The sequence below is a fragment of the Brachyhypopomus gauderio genome, chromosome 21 (assembly GCF_052324685.1).
Source record: "Brachyhypopomus gauderio isolate BG-103 chromosome 21, BGAUD_0.2, whole genome shotgun sequence".
Lineage (NCBI taxonomy): Eukaryota > Metazoa > Chordata > Actinopteri > Gymnotiformes > Hypopomidae > Brachyhypopomus > Brachyhypopomus gauderio.
In genome coordinates, this window is record NC_135231.1 from 5,380,210 (window position 1) to 5,401,607 (window position 21,398).

At 46.3% G+C, this 21,398-nt stretch overlaps 1 long non-coding RNA gene across 1 annotated transcript in view; it reads left to right on the plus strand.

The window, feature by feature from the left end:
- The first annotated feature begins 359 nt into the window (after positions 1-359).
- The window catches only part of LOC143485097 (uncharacterized), a 28,403-nt gene continuing 7,364 nt past the window's right edge, over positions 360-21,398 (plus strand). Inside the window, exon 1 of the long non-coding RNA XR_013122788.1 lies at positions 360-446. This is a non-coding gene — a long non-coding RNA (uncharacterized LOC143485097). The remainder of the gene's footprint in view (positions 447-21,398) is intronic.

Here is a 21,398-nt window from a genome sequence, read left to right on the forward strand (position 1 = left end):
AATCTGAGTTGCAGAAGATTCCACAGTATGTCATCTTCAGAACTCTCTGCCCACTGACAGGAGAGAACGGGAGGGTGGAAGGTATGAAAGGAGAAGTGAAAGGAGGGATGAAAGGAGGGATGAAAGAATGTAAAAACAGACGGATTATTTGGCTGCCTCCATTCTCCTCTGCATCCCTCCACTGCTCTGTGCTTTATCCTCACAGCTCTCACTGCATCAGTACACACACACACACACACACACACACACACACACACACACACACACACACACACACACACACACACTTCTCCTCTCCCCTCCTCTTTCCCTCTGTCAAATAGACACACCAGCTTAGTTCATTACTATTCACCGGCTTTCTCTGAGACACACATCGCTACTCTACAGAGAGATGGTGGATGAGAGAAAGAAAGAGACAGACAGACAGACAGGCAGAGCAAGAGACGGTAGGTGAATGCCCAAGGAGGAGACATTTGACATTATCCAATAATCCGTTATTTATAGTCACATTTAGAAAACATTTTTCTGGCATGTTGCACATTACTACACATCAGAATGTTAGAAAACAGCTGTAGTCCCACTGTCACATATGAACAACATAAACACAAACAAAAGCCTTGTGATGCAATGTGTTGCAATGGAATTTCCCCTCTCTTGTGAACATTGCGATGTTTGGTGCTCCACCAGCAAAGCTTTCAGCTGAAACCTGATTTGAATCTATATGCCCTTCACTTATTTAAAGTTTCCTTTCCACCTTCCACTGAGAACTCACAACCCACAGGCAAGTGGGGGTTGGGGTTGGGGGGGGGGGGGGGGGGGGGGTCACCTTTGTCCCTCTCCCACTGCCCACTGCAGGGTGATCAGTGTTGCATGGCTGAGCAGTTGGCAGTAGTGTGGGAGTTTAGGAGATGGAGAGAGCACTGGGGTCTTCCATGCGAGTCCAGCTTCAGACCACTACACCGTCACACTACACCATCACATTACACCTCACACTACCCTCACATTACACCCTCACACTATACCATTACATTACACCCTCACACTACACCATCACATTGCACCCTCACATTACACTATTACATTACACTGCCACACTACACCCTCACACTACACCGTCACACTACACCGTCACATTACACCCTCACACTACACCATCACACTACACCCTCACATTACACCCTCACATTACACCACCACATTACACCCTCACATTACACTGCCACACTACACCCTAACATTACACCCTCACATTACACCTCACACTACCCTCAAACTACACCCTCACATTACACCCTCATACCACACCGTCGCACTATACCCTCACGCTACACCCTCACAATACACCCTCACACTACACCCTCATGTTATACCCTCACGCTACACCCTCCAGCAGCTGCCTGTGGAGAGCCTGGTGTTGTCCTGGCACTGCGTTCTCAGGGGAGCCAGAAGCAGAGCGTGTTGGAGAGCAGTACGAGCAGTGGCTCCAGTGCTATTTGCTGTGAGGAACTCACCAGTCAGTGTTGCCATGTTGCCTTTTTATTAGCATGAAAGTCATTTTTGCAGGGCTTCTCCATAGTTTTGCTTGGTACATACTAAGGTACCAACATCTGCACAAGAGAACTGAATTTGATTGGAATGTTTGATTGGGATGTTTCTGCCTACAGTTTCAAGCCAGTCTATGTTGAGTTTAGCATCTCCACTGGAGTGCGGACGAGCCTCACTTCACCCCCAGTATTGTTGAAGCTACCCCACATTGGAGTCAGTTCACTGTCTTGCTGATTCCTGCTTCTCAAATCTTAGCCCTATTACATATTAACCCTCCTGAGAAATGTGCTGCTCAGTATTAATGTAACTGAAAAGAAAAGAGGATCAAAAGAAGAAAAGTGGATAAAGATTTAGAATAATTTTTAAAGGACATATATGGGCATTAGGTCTGAGGATTTAAAAATGCTGGTATTTAGATTTACAATAACAAAGAATACAAGAGATAGCTTCTGTGCTTTTGGGGAGGTAATTCTCTCTATCTTTCTTTGTTTCTTTCTTTCTTCTTCTAGTTGTCACTTTGCTCTTGTCCAGTCTAGCTGGGTTCTATTTTAAGCAGAGGCTATACTGGGGGACAGAGACTCCCAGGGTGAGGAACCATTGAAATGAAAGACAACAGCAGGGTGAAGACCCATCCAGACTGTCTGGAAACTCAGACACTACTGGACTATACTGGTCTCCTCATATCCCCATTTCTCTCCAAAGAAAATTATCATAATTAATTACTGGTGTGAGTTGGTAAGGTGATTTAATAAAATCAATCTTAAAAAATTATCAAGATTTAAGGGGTTACTTAACAAACTGATCATTCTGATTTACCCTAAATGCACAAACAAGTCGGAACATGTTTGTCTTCTCATTATCTCTAGGATCTTGGTAAACTGCTTGCAAAGCTTTTGAAGCTAATCATTAAGGCCTTATGCTACTCATGTAGCTCTGACAGAGCAGCAATACACAAATCATCCTTGTCAGAACAAGGGCACAGGCTGTGTTGCATTCAGCCGCCTTATCTCCCCTCACCTGCTCTGTCCAACCACCATCTGGAATGTTCCAGAACCATCAGAGTGTGCCGTCCAAATCCCGCACATCTGAGTAGTAGTGGCCAGCGTATGAGGCTGATCGGCGCACGGGTGTGCTCTGGTGTAAAAGGATAACTGCCACCACGTCACATCTCCATGGACTCTCTCTCAAGCCACCACAGGAAATCTGGCAGTATCCCCACCCCTCACCCGCACTGGTTTTCTTCAAAGACAGAAATGCTTCCATCTCTGAGCCTTTTCATTTTCAGGTCAAAAGTGGGGTTTTCATGCAGGAACATTCTATTGGACCTCAATCTTCTGGACTGCAGGTCTTTTTCTAGTGTCTGCAAACAGAAAAAAACATAATAATAATAATAATAATGATAATAATAATAATAATAATAATATCCAAAAATTATGGAAAACCATCTGTGACAAAAATAAATATTCTGTTCTTACCAGAATCTCTTCTTCTGTGATGTGATTCATCAATGTTGCTGTCTGGACTGCTGTGTAAATACTAAAATAACAACAAACAAACCATGATTACATTTCCTATAGGTATTAATAATAACATGAATTAATATAACGTGGATCTAAAAACTAATTAACACTTTTTGAATTGATAGGGCTCAGGAAGGTGGCATCCACAGCTCAATGGCAAGCCCTCTTTGAAAGTTTCTGGATCAATTCCAGCACAGTCACTGTGTAACCAGCCCCCACAGTATTCACACTGGACCCACTGGACTGTCTGCACTTCTGGATACATTACTCTAAAAGACAGACATGCATAAATATATTTTATTTAATTTTACATTCATAAATTTCACAAGTCATTAATTCCAAACAGTTTTTTTACATACTTGTTTCGTATCTTTTGGTAAGTGCAGGCATATATGTCCTGTGCAAGACAGTGATGTTTGGATTTTGATGCAGTTTGTTTCTCTTGTTTGAGGTGTACTGGAGATTGAGGATCCTATGAAATACACAGCACTGATATTGTAGAATACTATTCATTTGTAGCAGTTTATATTTTTCACAGAATTAAGACTATACACTGATAGTGATGTAAGTCAGATAAAATAGTTCAATTAATCCTTGATGATTAAGTAATTAAATACGAAATGGCTGTAAAAGGGATGTTTTGTGATGTTGCATTCAGAGTTAGTACCCTGTGAAGGAATCTAAAACCAAACCTGGGTTTGTGCATGTTGTCCCACCCCTGCAGGACTCCCCGAAGTTGTAGAGTCCTGCTTCCCACACCTGATACCGATACACCATCTGACACAATGGGCATTGTCTAAAGAAAGTGGACACATCTACAAAAGGAAAAAAACAGATAATAAAACAGATAAATGTAGCAGTGTGTTCTATTAAATAATATTAAAATGGCCAAAGTTATTCAACAGGAAATTGAACTTACTCTCAATGATGCCACCTATACCCACAATCCGGGCTTTGTCCGTTATCTTGACTGGACCTTCCAGCGAGGGCTTCCCAGAACAGACAATACATTTAGTTTCTTTTGCAACTAGTCTTGTTGGGTAACTGAATACTGGTCTGGGAATAGTCAGTTCTTTTGGAAGTTTGGAAGGAACTTTTTTCTGAGTGAAAATGTATTTCACTACACGTTCCAGGTTGTTTGTTGGTGGGTAGATGATGCTGGGCTGATCGATCACTGCAGCAAATGAAACAGTTTTTGTCTCAAATAAATGTCTGTGGTTGAACAAGATGCCATTTTGCAACACTTCTTGGCTTTGCACAGGGACAATGCCATGAATTCGTCTTTTGCCTGAATGTCACCAGGATTCATCCAAGACAACTGGAGAGTTTCATTTCTGGCTCATGAATTGAGCCTCATTTTATTTCAGATGAGCCTCTGAAATGCACTTCTATAGAAAAAGGCACATGAGCTGTCATGGCTGTACCTTTTTAAGCAGGTATTTTTCCTTGATACACCCAATATACTTAGATGTACCATTTCATCAAGAACTCCCTCATCAAGGAACTCCTCACTAGCAGTGTTAGCACAGTAGTCAACAGATCAAACATGTTTACAATGGTTGTGAACACATTTACTACGTTGTGCTAGACGCTGGTACTGCTGGCAGTCTTCTAATTCACAGCCAGTGAATTGCACTTTGCCCCATGTCTTCCTCTGTACATGGACAGGCACAGAAAAACCACGACTACCCCACTGTACTGCATAAATACCATTGGTGGCATCCAAACATACACTCTCAAACACGCACAAACGTACACGCACACGCAGTGTACAAAACAAAAGAGAACATTAAAACACATTTTCACTTACAACCTTATCAATTCCAGTCCAATTGACCTGCTGTCAAGTAACCGCTGCTAAATGTCTAAACGCTAGACAGTCAGATTTGTTTGGTAAACGGCACTTGTTATATTCCAGTGCAATACCACCATCAAGATAATACAGGACCTCCTCTCTGGGACCTCAATAGGTCCCACAGATGAGGTAAGCCTCGGGGGTGAGATATATGGCCAGACCCTACTCGCTGAAGTTGGTTACTTATTCAAAAAAGGTGTGTTCACGATGCGTGTTTGCTGCCCACTTTGTTTAAAAGCGATAGATTAAACAAACGAGCATAGGAGCAAACATTTAAGAGGTTATTGTTTCCCATACTGATTTTGTGAATGTAGAAAAAAAAAAATTTAATGAAAGCATTCCTTTTGTAAATGGTTTCTATTTCAAGTTGTTCAAATTGCATGCGATTTGTACATGATGATTGAATTCGTCAGCATTTCTAACATAAGAAAACATTCTTAGATTTAAAACTAAAAACACAGAAATGCTGTTCTAGAATACAAATGAATCGGAAAAAGAATTACACACACACAACATGGTATATCGAGCAGTAGGCATATAGGTGAATGCATTTAAAGGGGCAGGTTCAGAGGCTTATTGAAGGCCTTATTGATGTTGGGCCAGAGAAATAACAAATGCATCATGAAGAACAGGTCACTCCCTAAGAGAGGAACCTGATTTTAGCCTGATCCAACATCATTTAATACCTCAAATCTATCTGGAAACACGGCACATTGAGTAGTTAAGCGCACAGAAAGCGCACTGAAATGGTTCAGAGGGACAATTTCAGAGGTCTGCTGTATGCCTATAAGGCGTCGGGCCAGACAAATAACACATGCATCATACATAACTAGTTCCTATATGTATGAGGAACTTGATTTAGCATCATTTTAGCTTCAAATCTAACTGGAAACATGGCATATTGGGTATAAGCGCACAGGTGAAATGGTTCAGAGGGGCAAGTTCAGAGGCCTGCTGTATGCCTGTAAGGTCTTGGGCCAGGCAAAACTCAATTGTATCATGCATAACTAGTTCCTTTATGTATGATGAACCTCTGAACTTGGCCCTGTGAACCATTTCACCTGTGTGCTTAACTACCCAATATGCCATGTTTGCAGTTAGATTTGACACATAAAATGATTCTGGGCCAGGCCAAAAACAGGTTCCTCATACATATAGGAACTACTTGTGTATGATACAATTGAGTTTTGCCTGGCCCAAGACATTACAGGCATACAGCAGGCCTCTGAAATTGCCCCTCTGAACTATTTCACCTGTGCGCTTTACTCAATATGCCGTGTTTCCAGTTAGATTTGAGGGTTAAAATGATTCTGGCCCAGGCCAAAACCAGGTTCCTCATACATATGGGAACTAGTTATGTATGATACAATTGAGTTTTGCCTGGCCCAAGACATTACAGGCATACAGCAGGCCTCTGAACTTGAACCTGTGAACCATTTCACCTGTGTGCTTAACTTCTCAATATGTCATGTTTCCAGTTAGATTTGAGGCATAAAATGATTCTGGGCCAAGCCAAAAACAGGTTTCTCTTACATATAGGAACTAGTTATGTATGATTCAATTGAGTTTTGCCTGGCCCAAGACATTACAGGCATACAGCAGGCCTCTGAACTTGCCCCTCTGATCCATTTCACCTGTGCACTTAACTACTCAATATGCCATGTTTCCAGTTAGATTTGAGGCATAAAATGATTCTGGGCCAGGCCAAAACCAGGTTGCTCATACATATAGGAACTAGTTATGTATGATGCATGTGTTCTTTGTCTGGCCTGACGCCTTATAGGCATACAGCACACCTCTGAACTTGCCCCTCTGAACCATTTCAGTGCGCTCTCTGTGCACTTAACTACTCAATATGCCGTGTTTCCAGTTAGATTTAAGTTATAAAATGATGTTGGATCAGGCTAAAATCAGGTTCCTCTCTTAGGGAGTGACCTGTTCTTCATGATGCATTTGTTATTTCTCTGGCCCACCATCAATAAGGCTTTCAATAATCCTCTGAAACTGCCCCTTTAAAATGCGTTCACCTATCTGCCCACTGCTCAATATGCCATGTTGTGTGCTGGTATTTCTTCTTCCGATTATTTGTGTTCTAGAACAGCATTTCTGTGTTTTTAGTTTTCAAATCTAAGAATGTTTCCTTACGTTAGAAATGTTGACGAATTCAATCATCATGTACAAACTGCATACAATTGAAACGATTTGAAATAGAAACCATTTTACAAATGAAATGCTTTCATTATATTTTTATTTTTTACATTCACAAAATCAGTATGGGAAACAATAACCTCTTAAATGTCTGCTCCTACGCTCGTTTAATTTAACGTTTAAGGGTCATTCCAGGATTTTGGTACATTTCCTGTCCCACCACTTAAATTTCAAATGTACATATCTGTAACGTGGCTTGCGCCACGGAGCGAGGAGACGGACACAATCGCTGAGAGGAGCGAGATTTATTAAAGGGAATACCATACTCGTCGTCAGAAAGCCAGGCAGGGTCCATACCGGGAGGGCAGTCCGAATAGCAGGGCGGAGCAGGGGGAACACAAAGTTCATGCCCAACAGGGGGCAGCACAGTCTCAAGGGCAACAGGCGGGGACCGCTGGCGGGCAGCGGGGACAGGCGGGGACCGCAGGCAGGCAGCGGGGACAGGCGCCGGCAGGCAGGCAGCGGGGACAGGCGCCGGCAGGCAGGCAGCGGGGACAGGAGCCGGCAAGGACGACCCCTCCTGGGTCGCGGAGACAGGAGCCGGCAAGGACGACCCCTCCTGGGTCGCGGAGACAGGAGTCGGCAAGGACGACCCCTCCTGGGTCGCGGAGACAGGAGCCGGCAAGGACGACCCCTCCTGGGTCGCGGAGACAGGAACCGGCGGGGGTGAGACGTCCTCGGGGGGCGGAACCACCATCGGGCTGACGTCCTCGGGGGGCGGAACCACCATCGGGCTGACGTCACCGGGGGGCGTGTCCACCATACTGACGTCACCGGGGGGCGTGTCCGCCATACTGACGTCACCGGGGGGCGTGTCCGCCATACTGACGTCACCAGTGGGCGTGTCCGCCGCGCTGACGTTATCCCAGGTCCGAGCCAGCCACTCCCGGGGTGCGTGGCTACTGCGTCCCCCCAAAAAATTCTTGGGGGGCCTTCGGGGAGTAGCTTCTGGGATCAGCAGAGGGAGGTCCTCCTCCACCGGGTCCGGGTCGAGCCTGGCAGAACACACAGACACAGAAGCTCCTCGGTTGCTCTCTCTGATGCGGCTCCGCCTCCCTTGAGGCGCCGGGAGCTCGCGGTGATCAGAGAGAGTCAACCGAGGGTTAAGCGAAAACTTGTCTGTGCGCTCAGACCGTCTGCCCGCTGCTCGCACTACAGGAGGTTTTTCCCTGTCGTGTTCGCAAAACCGGGCAGACACACAGCGCTCAGATGGAGTCTCGTCGCGAAAGCCAGTAGAAAGAGACTGCGCTTTCTTTGGTCGGCGACGAGACTTCCTTGTACCCGCAGCGCCAGGGGTATTCCTGTCTCTGGTTTGTTCGCACTGAAATACCGGAGAGTCGAACCGGATTAAACCAGCCGACATCCATTCACAGTGTTTGAACTCACCAGAGTCTCGCTCTCTCGCTGTGTCCTTGATGGTCTGGTGTTATGTAACGTGGCTTGCGCCACGGAGCGAGGAGACGGACACAATCGCTGAGAGGAGCGAGATTTATTAAAGGGAATACCATACTCGTCGTCAGAAAGCCAGGCAGGGTCCATAACGGGAGGGCAGTCCGAATAGCAGGCGAACACGGGCATAACGAAGACAGGGGAACACGAGAACAGACTATGAATCACAAAACAAAAACACACGACGGCCAGGTATACAATCAAACGGTCCAACATCCAAAATATCAAAACACCAGACAAAGGACAAGGGAGACTCAGGGGTTTATATACATGGGACAGAAAACGAGGGACAGGTGTGAACGATAATACAGGGGCGTGGTAACAAACGAGGAATCACGAAGACAAACGAGCTGGGCGGGATGAACAGGCAGGGAACACGGACATAAGGGAACCCAGAGTGGCAGCTACGAGAGGGGGCGTTGCCCTACGTGATATAACCCCCCTCAAAGCGTGCCACTCCGGGGCACGCAAGGGCAGACAGGACAGGGACACCGACCAGGACAGGACAGGGAACTACGGCACACGGCGAGGGACAGGAACAGAAGACACAGGACAGACCAGAGGGACAGGACCGGGCAGAACAGGACATGGGACCTGGGGCATGGCAGGGACAAAGACAGGGGACATGGAGACTGGCCAGGAGCTGGGCTGGGACACGGTATGACACGGGACACAGGGGGGCAGGACAGGGCGAGGCACAGGAGCAGGACTGGACAGGACAGGACTGGGGACAGACACGGGAGTCGGGCCAGGGGACAGGGCAGAGGAGAACACGGAGGCAAAGACAGCATGAACAACAGAGACGGGCACAGGCACAAGGTGGGTGACAACTTGGGGAACAGACATGGGGACGGGGACAGAGACGACACCACAGGAAACAGACACGGGAACAGGAACACAGACCTTGACAGACACAACCACGGGGACAGGGACCAAAACAAAACCAGGGACAGGACCAGGGAGCAAGGGGAACACGGGCAACGGAACATAGGAGGCACAGGGCGGAGCAGGGAGAACACAAAGTTCATGCCCAACAGGGGGCAGCACAGTCTCAAGGGCAACAGGCGGGGACCGCTGGCGGGCAGCGGGGACAGGCGGGGACCGCAGGCAGGCAGCGGGGACAGGCGCCGGCAGGCAGGCAGCGGGGACAGGCGCCGGCAGGCAGGCAGCGGGGACAGGAGCCGGCAAGGACGACCCCTCCTGGGTCGCGGAGACAGGAGCCGGCAAGGACGACCCCTCCTGGGTCGCGGAGACAGGAGCCGGCAAGGACGACCCCTCCTGGGTCGCGGAGACAGGAGCCGGCAAGGACGACCCCTCCTGGGTCGCGGAGACAGGAACCGGCGGGGGTGAGACGTCCTCGGGGGGCGGAACCACCATCGGGCTGACGTCACCGGGGGGCGTGTCCGCCATACTGACGTCACCGGGGGGCGTGTCCGCCATACTGACGTCACCGGGGGGCGTGTCCGCCATACTGACGTCACCGGGGGGCGTGTCCGCCGCGCTGACGTTATCCCAGGTCCGAGCCAGCCACTCCCGGGGTGCGTGGCTACTGCGTCCCCCCAAAAAATTCTTGGGGGGCCTTCGGGGAGTAGCTTCTGGGATCAGCAGAGGGAGGTCCTCCTCCACCGGGTCCGGGTCGAGCCTGGCAGAACACACAGACACAGAAGCTCCTCGGTTGCTCTCTCTGCTGCGGCTCCGCCTCCCTTGAGGCGCCGGGAGCTCGCGGTGATCAGAGAGAGTCAACCGAGGGTTAAGCGAAAACTTGTCTGTGCGCTCAGACCGTCTGCCCGCTGCTCGCACTACAGGAGGTTTTTCCCTGTCGTGTTCGCAAAACCGGGCAGACACACAGCGCTCAGATGGAGTCTCGTCGCGAAAGCCAGTAGAAAGAGACTGCGCTTTCTTTGGTCGGCGACGAGACTTCCTTGTACCCGCAGCGCCAGGGGTATTCCTGTCTCTGGTTTGTTCGCACTGAAATACCGGAGAGTCGAACCGGATTAAACCAGCCGACATCCATTCACAGTGTTTGAACTCACCAGAGTCTCGCTCTCTCGCTGTGTCCTTGATGGTCTGGTGTTATGTAACGTGGCTTGCGCCACGGAGCGAGGAGACGGACACAATCGCTGAGAGGAGCGAGATTTATTAAAGGGAATACCATACTCGTCGTCAGAAAGCCAGGCAGGGTCCATAACGGGAGGGCAGTCCGAATAGCAGGCGAACACGGGCATAACGAAGACAGGGGAACACGAGAACAGACTATGAATCACAAAACAAAAACACACGACGGCCAGGTATACAATCAAACGGTCCAACATCCAAAATATCAAAACACCAGACAAAGGACAATGGAGACTCAGGGGTTTATATACATGGGACAGAAAACGAGGGACAGGTGTGAACGATAATACAGGGGCGTGGTAACAAACGAGGAATCACGAAGACAAACGAGCTGGGCGGGATGAACAGGCAGGGAACACGGACATAAGGGAACCCAGAGTGGCAGCTACGAGAGGGGGCGTTGCCCTACGTGACAATATCCAAAATATCTAAATGACAATTTTTTTTAAACATGGTACTTGTTATAAGACAAACTGTAAAATTTGGTGGAAAAATAAGCGCCTTAGATATTATTCAAAAGACCGAATACCTTTGAACCACCTCAAAAAATGGCCATTTTCTCTTGTCCCACACATTGGGTGACCAACTCCTTTGCCAAATTTAACAATTAAAATAAGCTCTAAATAAATTACTTCCTCTTGTATATTGTTGAAATGCATCTCCTTTACTTATGAAAACAACTTATTTGGTCTACATTGTATTGCATGTCACAGTTTTTACACTATTAAGTTGTGTCCCACAACATGCGCGCAACCCTGTTACCATAAGGAATTTTATCTGGCAGAGAAAGGGTTAAAAATATTTGTGTACTAGCACAAAGGAATTTGCATCACAAGGACATTTCCTGCCCACATGGCAATAAAAATGGTAAGTGCTCTAACAATTTTCAAGGTTTTTTTCCAAATATGTTTGTCCAAGTTGTGTGTGTCACTCAGTGAATGCAACCCTGTTCCTCATATTGTAAGACTAATATTGAAGTAGAGTCAAAATTTACTTTATATACTTATATAACCACATTTGTCCTTGATCTTGTATACATAGCTAAATTTTACAGTGAGCATCTGTTCCTGGGGTAGACCACAACTTAGCCTAAATTTGCAACCCTGTTAGTCGCAACCCTGTTACTGCATACCAATTTACTGCACACCAATCTAATAAAGAAAAAACTTTACGAAAACGAATCAAACTTTTTGATAGTTTATAACCTGTAGATTATAAATATATGATTTAAAATGATCAAATTGAAGATCAAATTTTCAGAAGTTACCACCCCTAAAATGTACCAAAATCCTGGAATCACCCTTAATCTATTGCTTTTAAACAAAGTGCGCAGCAAACACGCATCGTGAACATAACCTTTTTGAATAAGTAACCAACTTCAGCCGCCGAATACGGAGCTGCGAATAAGTAACCAAACGAATCTCAAACTGCGAATAAGTAACCAACTTCAGCCTCGTGGAAAAAGTAGTCAAAGACATAACAATCCCTAAACTATGAAACATATACCTCTCTCTCTCTCTCTCAACTCGCAAAACGTCAAATGTTTAATCTTTTTTAGCGTTTGCTTTAATATATTTTACAGAGTAAAGACTACGATCAGTTTGGACACCTACTATAGCCTAGGGCAGTGGTTCCCAAAGTGGGGGGCGCGCCCCCTAGGTGGGGCGCGGAGCTATTGCAGGGGGGGCGCGGAGCTTGAAAGTAAAACGTGCACATGTGTTAGGGATGCACCGATTCCGATATTAATATCTGAAAAAATTCTAGATCGGGTATCGGGGACAATGTGACCGATCCATAAAAACAGATCTATTCAGTCTAATTCTATGCTTGTATTGCTTGCTTTTCGGAGTTAGTTCAACCTTAATACTCGCGCTGGTGGTAATACTCCACTTAGTCCGTTTATTTGCTGGTTGACCAAAATAAACCTGGGCTCCAGCAATACTTCACTGTTCATACATGAACTGGTGAGTTGTCCAAAGCTCATTTAATGCGTTACTTACAGAAATAAATTAAAGAGCAGTGGTCTGAGTCTGTCTACGGCAGAAAGCTAAAAAAAACAATATTCCATACGCGCGCTCTACTCGCTCCCTTAAAGAGACAGTACACATATTTCTGGCCATTACATGCTTTGTGCTCTGCGTGATGTCTGCGCTTGCAAACTAGCCGCATATGTATTGCTGTTTCTCTTATTTCATCTCCTTATTTATTTTAAATTATATGTAGAATTATTGAACCATTTAAAAGGTTTCTTGCTGTTTATTTTTTTCATGTTTGACCAAAGTTGTGAACCTATTGTTTTTGTAAGTTTTAAACACATTCCTAGTCAATATGGGGGGGGGGGGTGTAGGGGGGGCCGCAAAAATATTCTCATCTACTAAAGGGGGGCACGGCAGAAAAAGTTTGGGAACCACTGGCCTAGGGAACGTTTTTGTCGGGAATCGGCGAGTATTTACATGCATTTGATAGCGGCGTAACATCTGTACGCAGGTCTCTGCGTACACATGAGTACGCATTTCAGTGCAAAGTTTTGCGTATGATTTCATACGCATGGGGAAATGCGTCCCAAATGCGTCTCAATAAATGAGATCGAGACACGCTGCCTCCAGAGGTGAACAACACAGACTAACAAAAAGCTGCTGTCGATTTTTCAACATCGTTTCATCTTTTATTTGATCCTGTAAAGTTAATAGAGGGCAAATGATGCTTCACACTGACGACCCAGTGAGTCAGAGATGTCGGAATCAGAGACCCAGGCTGCTTGGCGCTGCGGCTGACATTGCCAAAGGAAGAGATGCATTCCACTGCTGTAAGTGCAGTCCAGCTCAGCTGGGCCAACAGGGGGTGGGGGTCAGACAGAGGGGTGCAGACACCCGACTGATGCCGGCACCAGGCCCAGCCTCATGCCTGCCATGGCCTGATTGATCTTATTTAGAGGGGTGAGATTGGCTTTTCTGAGAAAGCAGAGGATGCAGTCCTGCATTTACCTTGAGGCGGCGAGATAGATAGGCTGACATGGTATGTCACGGTGCAAAAGATTGATTTGTGGAGACTGTGGTCTGGGGGATAGAGGATTCTGGAAACACAATGACACAGTGCTTTCATTCTCTTTAAATCCTGAAATGGTTTTCTTGATCAGAGTAGTGTTGATCTGCAGATGTAGGTTGGATATCTATGGTTCATATGAAAAGGACAGTTTCTGCTCACTTTATGTCTTTAATTCGATTATCAGATCTATGCAGCACAGATTTTAGGGACTAAGGACTACTATGTTTAAGGAGATATTCAGTTTTCTGTTTCATGATGACTCTTTTGGTTATATTATCGCAATATTACCATGATGCTGCTTATTTGGAATACTAACAGTAACTTTGATGTCATGTTGTAAAACATTAAGTTGGGTAGGAACATCACAAATATAAAAACAAATTCCTTTACTTGTTGCTCTGAGGATACATGGTCAAGCCTAGGAGGTGTGCTGAAGACCCTAACCCTAGAGAAAGTCGAGCATCAGGCAGAGACTGACAATGAAAATCCAAGCCATGTATATCCTTGGCAGCAACAGCATCTATCAAGACTATTCCAACACCAACTTGTTACCCGGTTCAAGACACATTATTAGGGTAATGATCAGCACACTCAAAACCCACAGTTTCTTTAAATTTTATTATAATTGAATAATTATATGCACTTGAACAGGCCAACCTAAAACGTAGATGTCTATCAAACTCAGAGGGCTCATGCATACTGGAGCTATATAACTAGAGTTATATAAAATGCACCTTTTCAAACTGTGTTTTACACAAATATTTTTTTGTTATAGAAAAGGCTTTTATGCAGCAAATTGTTAATCTGAGCAAAACCAAAATAAAAGTAAGGAAGTCAAGCATGTACTTTATTTCTAGGGCAGATTTAACACAAGAAAGATGAACTGCTGTTAAAGCATAAAACAATACCAAGAAGGACAATAAACATCAATGACAAATACAGATTTGTTGTATGATGTAGTGCACCGACACAGCCAGAGATTAAAATTGTGTCTTTACCCTAGATGTAAAAGCAGAGATGGAGGTTGAAAGTTAAAGCAGGGATGGAGGTTATAGGTTACAGGAAAGATGGGGGTATACTATACCTAACAGGAACTGGTTTGACAAGGGCAGCAAATGCAAATGCTGTGTCACCTTAGTGATACTTAGAAGGAATTCCCATATCAAATTAAAATGAAATAATAATATGATCATGTCAAGCAAGGAAAGAAGGACAACTTCAATACATTGTGTACTGAATGACTGTATATGCCCAAAGCCTGACATCTAGTGTTGAAATGAGGAACGAGAACCACACTTTTCAATCTTACCGAAGTCAAATGAAATGGGTGAACATTCCATTAAGTGAGTACATGTGCTCCAGTGGCGATTGCTCTAAGACTGCAAGGGAAGCTCAGCTTCCCCTAAAATGTAAAAAAATAAGTGATCAAACATAAACTGTTGTGTGTACATGTCATTGACTAAATATGCGCTACAACGCGCTCAACTTTTGTTCAGAATCAGCTTCTTATCACTGGTAACGACGCGGCTTTCCTCTCACTCAGTCCCGCAGCTTCACGGTGCTTTAAACGGTGTGGACGCTGAGCGTCTACAGCAGGGGTGGGCAATTAATTTTTACAAGGGGCCACATGAGAAACCTGAATTGTGTCAGAGGGCCACACAAACAATAATGACGTCATCACAGTGGCTCCGCCCACCTCACGCAAACTTCCGCAAACGGCGGAGGCGTTTATACTTGCCGCGTCACATTCTGTGCAGTGTTCTCCGAAACAATGTGTGTTGGTATAAAGAAACACCCCTCAAAAACAGGGGAAGGAACATTTACCTGACCAATTTTAATGTTGCTTTTTGTTTCAGATTTGAAAAGTGCTGGAATTTAGGCTAAATACTTGAAAATGTTTGAAATTGTAACTACTTCGTTTCACAACAAATAGCCATTTGAATGAACAGTTTTCTTGTATTACGTTAACAAATACGAGCCTCTTGTAATTCCAGGACGAAACACGAGAAAATGTGAAGACGTTAAGATTGGGCGTTTTGAAAATAAACAACCATTAAATAATGTGATAAAAAAGCTAATTATTTCGGATCATTTCGAATATATGTATAAATATTTAACTTAAGTTCAACGTGCTGGGAAATATTGACATGGACCTTTAAAGTGACGTACAAGTGCTTTAATTCCACCTTGTAAAGGTGTATGAACCCTGCAAACATGACTTTGTTCATTGCGCTGAAGTGCGGCGCGCGCGCGAAGTTACAAAATTCGAGAGGTGCACGACCTTGCGAATCAACAGCACGTGAGGCCCTCCGCCACCGCTATTACATAATTTTCGCCGCGCGGACCCTCGCGCCACGTCAAGTATAAACCTGGCTTAAACCTAGCTTTAGAGCACTTCTACGGCACTTTCAATGTCCATTTCAATATTTCCCAGCTGACTCAGGTTCTCTCTAAGCTCGGTTTCTGTAACGGAAAACCTGAGCTTTCGTTAACTCTGAGTTTACTTACCCGCTTTCTGGAATACCCCCCTGTTCAGTCAGCTATTTGTTGTGAATCGAAATACAGTTACAATTTCAAGCATTTTCAAGTACTTTAGCCTAAATTCCAGCACTTTTCAAACCTGGAACACAATGCACAATTAAAATTCGTCACGTAAATTTTCCGCCGTTTGCGGAGGTTCGCGCGAGGTGCAACGTTCACTCGCGAAAGTATAAATACAGCCTTAACTTGTCGCTGATCACCTACAGTGTTTCTCGCACAGCTCACACACACACGCAGGTACGTCCACACGGAATTAACACAAACGTAGCGCTTCAAAATAAAAGCGTCACAGTTGTATTGCACGCATGACATAGATATTTGTTTCATTTATGATTGGCCTCTCGCGGGCCGGACAGGGACGCACAACGGGCCGGATGTGGCCCGCGGGCCGTATTTTTCCCAGGTCTGGTCAGTGCAGCGAAACGAGACGAGCCATTGGATAAATACTGGGCTTTGTCCCGCCCATCGGACGCTCAGCGTCTCTGGGGGTCTATGGGGCAGTGGGCTGGCCTCGGCTGGCCCGGACGCTCAGCTTCTGCATGATGATTGGATGATCTGTCTGAGGCTGAATCCCTTTTTGATTGACAGCAAAATGTTCGAATCAGCGATCTTTTGGTGTAAACCTCCGCGGGAGCATTTAATTTTAATTTTTTGAATATTCATTCTGTTTTGAGTTGAACCGGAGATTTTCCTAATCCTCTTAGCGGCATTTTCTTCATTAAAAGAAACGAAGAAAGAAACGTTTCTTGTTGGTACGACAGGGTCACAAAACATTTTATTGAAAAGGAACGGGTAGAATTTACGTATAAATAAACCGACACATTTTATGATGTAGGCCGAAATTGAGCTTCCCCTCTGTACTGTTCTTAAAGCCAACAGCCAGCTAAACTCATCTCTTCAACGAATCCCCCGAGGAAGAGGCAGGTCTCGTAATAAGCGAGATTTATCGAAAAGACGGTAAAATGGCAATGCCACACCAAAAGAGTAAGATAATTTTTCAGAGGAGCTGAGCTGATGTATGTCCTTGCCTTTAAACAACTAAAAGAAAATGGCTATTCCCCTGAACAGCAGTGACATCATACCTTCATTGCTATGTCAAAATAAAAGCCCCCTTTCCCAAAATATATTCCCTGTGGCATCACACTCCCCGCCTGGCATCACTAGATGCCAAACCCCGTTAACCTAAACAGTCTCTGCCTCTAGGAGTAGGACCACGTCAGAGACAGGTCTCAGGTAAGTCTTTGGCGGATGATGCAATGTGACTTTGACATCCACTTTTCTGACAAGTCCATCATCACTTGGGAAGGTCTTCACAATCCTTCCAATGGACCACTCATTCCTCCTGGCTTGCTTATCTGTCAACAACACTATGTCTCCTTCCTTAAGATTCCGTTTCTTCGCATGCCACCTTTGCCTGGCTTGAAGTACACTCAAGTACTCCCGCCTCCATCTTGCCCAAAACGTCTCTGCCAAGGCCTGTACTCTCTTCCACTGATGCTTCAACAGACTGGCCTCTGAGCCGTCTGCAGGAGGAGCTGGTGGAGTACCACTCTTCTGCGTAAGCAGCATCGCAGGAGTAAGTATCAGTGGCGCTTCAGGATCTGAGGAGACTGGTATTAATGGCCTGGAGTTAATTATAGCGGTAACTTCAGCCATGAACGTGCACAGGACTTCATGAGTGACCTTTGACCTTCCAGCTTGGAGCAACATTGAATCCAGGATACGACGTGCTGTACCTATCATGCGCTCCCAGCTTCCACCCATGTTGGAGGCATGCGGCGGGTTGAAGACCCAGGTGCACTTCTGAGAGCACAGGTAAATATTCACACTTTCTTCCTCGGCTTCCATTGCAGCATTCAAGTTGGTGTTGGCACCCACAAAGTTGGTTCCTCGATCGGAACGTAACTGTCTCGCTGGTCCCCTTATTGCAAAAAACCTGCGGAGGGCATTAATACAGCTTGAGGCACTCATTGTCTCAATCACTTCTATGTGAACTGCTCTCGTAGACATGCATGTGAACAGTACTGCCCATCTCTTACTGTTGACACTACCGCCTCGGGTTCGTCGGGTGATGATCTCCCAGGGTCCGAAGACGTCTAACCCTACGTAGGTAAATGGAGGTTCCTGCTTTAAGCGCTCTTGAGGAAGGTCCGCCATTTGCTGTTGTTCCAATTTGCCACGTAACCGCCTGCATATTACACACTTGAACACCAGGCTAGAGATGGCTCGCTTGGCTCCTACTATCCATAGACCACTTGCGCGCACTGCTCCTTCAGTGAAGTGCCTTCCTTGGTGTTGCACTCTGAAGTGATGGTGACGAATGAGCAATGTGGTGACATGATGCTTGCCAGGAATCAGGAGTGGGTGAGTCTCATCAGTTGGCAAGTTCGAGCGAGAGATTCGGCCTCCAACGCGTAGCAGACCTTCTGCATCTAACACAGGGTGAAGCTTCTTCAGAGGACTCTGTGCAGGTAAGTCTCGCCCCTGCTGGATGCATTTGATCTCATCTGCGTACACCTCATGTTGTACAGTTTTGATGATGATGCGCTCTGTGGCAGTAAGCTCTGAAGATGTTATTCCTTTCTTGCAGAGATGCCATCCATTACATCCTGTGTCAGGTGCAGGGTTTTGGAAACTTTGGGCTATGTGCCTTAGACGCGTTACAGCTCTTGTCAGACGCTCCCAGGATGAAAACTTCTCAAAGCGTTGCGAGTCCAGCTGAGTCCCTGCAACCTTGGTCAGAAAAGTTGCAGGACGAAGTTCAGGGTCTGCACCTGGATCGATCAACTGAAAGTCACTGTCAGGTGATGAAGAACTGTGTGGCTGTAGCAAGAACTTAGGTCCAGTAAGCCAATTGGTTACTTGCAGCTGGCTTACAGACACTGACCTTGTGGCATGGTCTGCTGGGTTGTTCTTGGTGGCAACATACTGCCACTGATTAGGTTGACTGGACTGCCAGATCCGGTGTACGCGATTACTAACAAACACATAAAACCTTCTGGACCTGTTGTGGATGTAACCCAATACCACCTTACTGTCAGTAAAGAATGTGATCTTGTCCAGTGCTTGGCCTAGTTCTTCTTTGACCTGGTCTGCAATCTCTGTAGCTAACACCGCTGCACAAAGCTCAAGTCTGGGAATGGTGAGCTCAGCCAGAGGTGCAAGCTTGGACTTGCCTAAGACAAAGCTTACTTCTGTGTGGCCATTCTCATCCTCTACCTTGAGGTAAGCCACCGCTGCTATCGCCTTCACTGAAGCATCTGAGAAGACGCATAACTCTGTGCACTTTGCTGTTGTTACTGGGAAGGAAGCATAAGTGCGAGGGATGTTCAGCTGATTCAGCTCCTGCAGAGATTCCTGCCATCTCTGCCACTTAAGGAACTTCTCACCAGGTAATGGCGTATCCCAGTCTGTCCCCTGGGACACTAGTTCTCTCAGTAGAAACCTGCCTTGAATTGTCACAGGTGCTAAGAATCCGAGTGGATCAAATAGGCTATTAATTGTGGACAGAACGCCTCTGCGTGTAAAAGGCTTCTGAGACACAGGAATGGTGAACGTGATAGTGTCCTTAGTCATGTCCCAGGCAACACCTAGACTGCGTTGGACAGGTAAGTCATCAACAGCAAGATCTAGAGCCTTAATACTCTTGGCTCGATCGTCTGCGGGAAAGGCTTCCATAACCTCTGTTTTGTTGGAGGCAATCTTGTGAAGCTTGATGTTGTAACCTTTCAGCAACTGCTGAGCTCGCATCAACACGTCCACTGCTTCGGCCTCTGAGGGAAAAGACCGGAGGACATCGTCGACGTAGAAGTCAGTCTTGATGAACTCACAGACGTCGCTGCCAAAGTCCTTTTCTCCCTCTTGAGCTGATCTTCTCAACCCATAGGTTGCGACTGCCGGTGACGGGCTATTCCCGAACACGTGAACGGTCATGCGGTAGTCCACTACTTCATTCTCAGGGTTGTTGTCCTTGAACCACAGAAAACGTAATACATCCCTGTGTTCGTCCTTCACATAGAAGCAGTAGAACATCTGTTTGATGTCTGCGGTAACTGCTACCAGGTCTTTCCGGAATCTGAGAAGGACTCCGAGAAGGCTATTGTTGAGGTTGGGACCCTGAAGCAAGACGTCATTCAGGGACAGTCCCTCAAAGCTAGCGCTTGAGTCGAACACGACCCGGATCTTCCCGGGCTTCTGGGGATGGTACACCCCGAAGATAGGAAGGTACCAAGCTTCCTTTTCATCTACTAAAGGTGGCGCCCCCTCTGCATGGTGGTTATCCAGAACCCCCTGCATGAACTCGATGAAGTCTTTCTTCATGTTGGGTCGTCTCTGGAAGTTACGTTGCAGTGACATAAAGCGTTCGTAGGCATACCGCTTGTTGTTAGGGAGTTGTTTTCTTGGAGTCCGAAATGGCAGTGGGGCTATCCAGCTTCCGCTGTTATCCCTGACGAACTCCTTGTCCATCAGCTGTAGGAACGTCAGATCATCAATAGATGGTGATAGATGATTGTCCTTGTCAGACCTCAAGAAGACTGTTCTGCCCAGGTGGTCCTCTTGTCGCACTGTAGCACATGACCAAGGAATATCTTGCTTGAAGCTCTGACTCAAGTCTTCCTTGACTTTGACAACATTCAGACAAGGATTCATGCAGCTTGGACGACCGTTTTCCATGAAGCATGTCTTGAACGTGTTTACAGTTTTCGGCGAGTGAGCTCCACTCAAACAGACATCGCCGACAATCACCCACCCAAGGTCGTGCTTCTGGGCGAAGGGTGCGCTTGGTGGGCCATTATGTTGCTGACGCACCTTGTGGACCTGGAGTATGTCCCGTCCTAACAGCAGCCAAATCTCTGCGGAGTCATCCAGAGCAGGTATCCTGTCAGCAATGCGCTGCATGTGGCTGTGGTGGTATGCTGCCTCTGGAATGGGAATTTCTGCTCTACTGTTAGGGACATTGTTACACTCTATCAGAGTAGGAAGAGGAATGCTCAATTCTCCTGTGAGTGGTTCGACCACATAGCCATGGGCCCTCCTTCCTGTGACATTCCTGGCTCCTGCACATGTTGTGAGGATGTATGGCAATGATGGCCCTTTAATGTGGAAAGCGTCAAAGAACT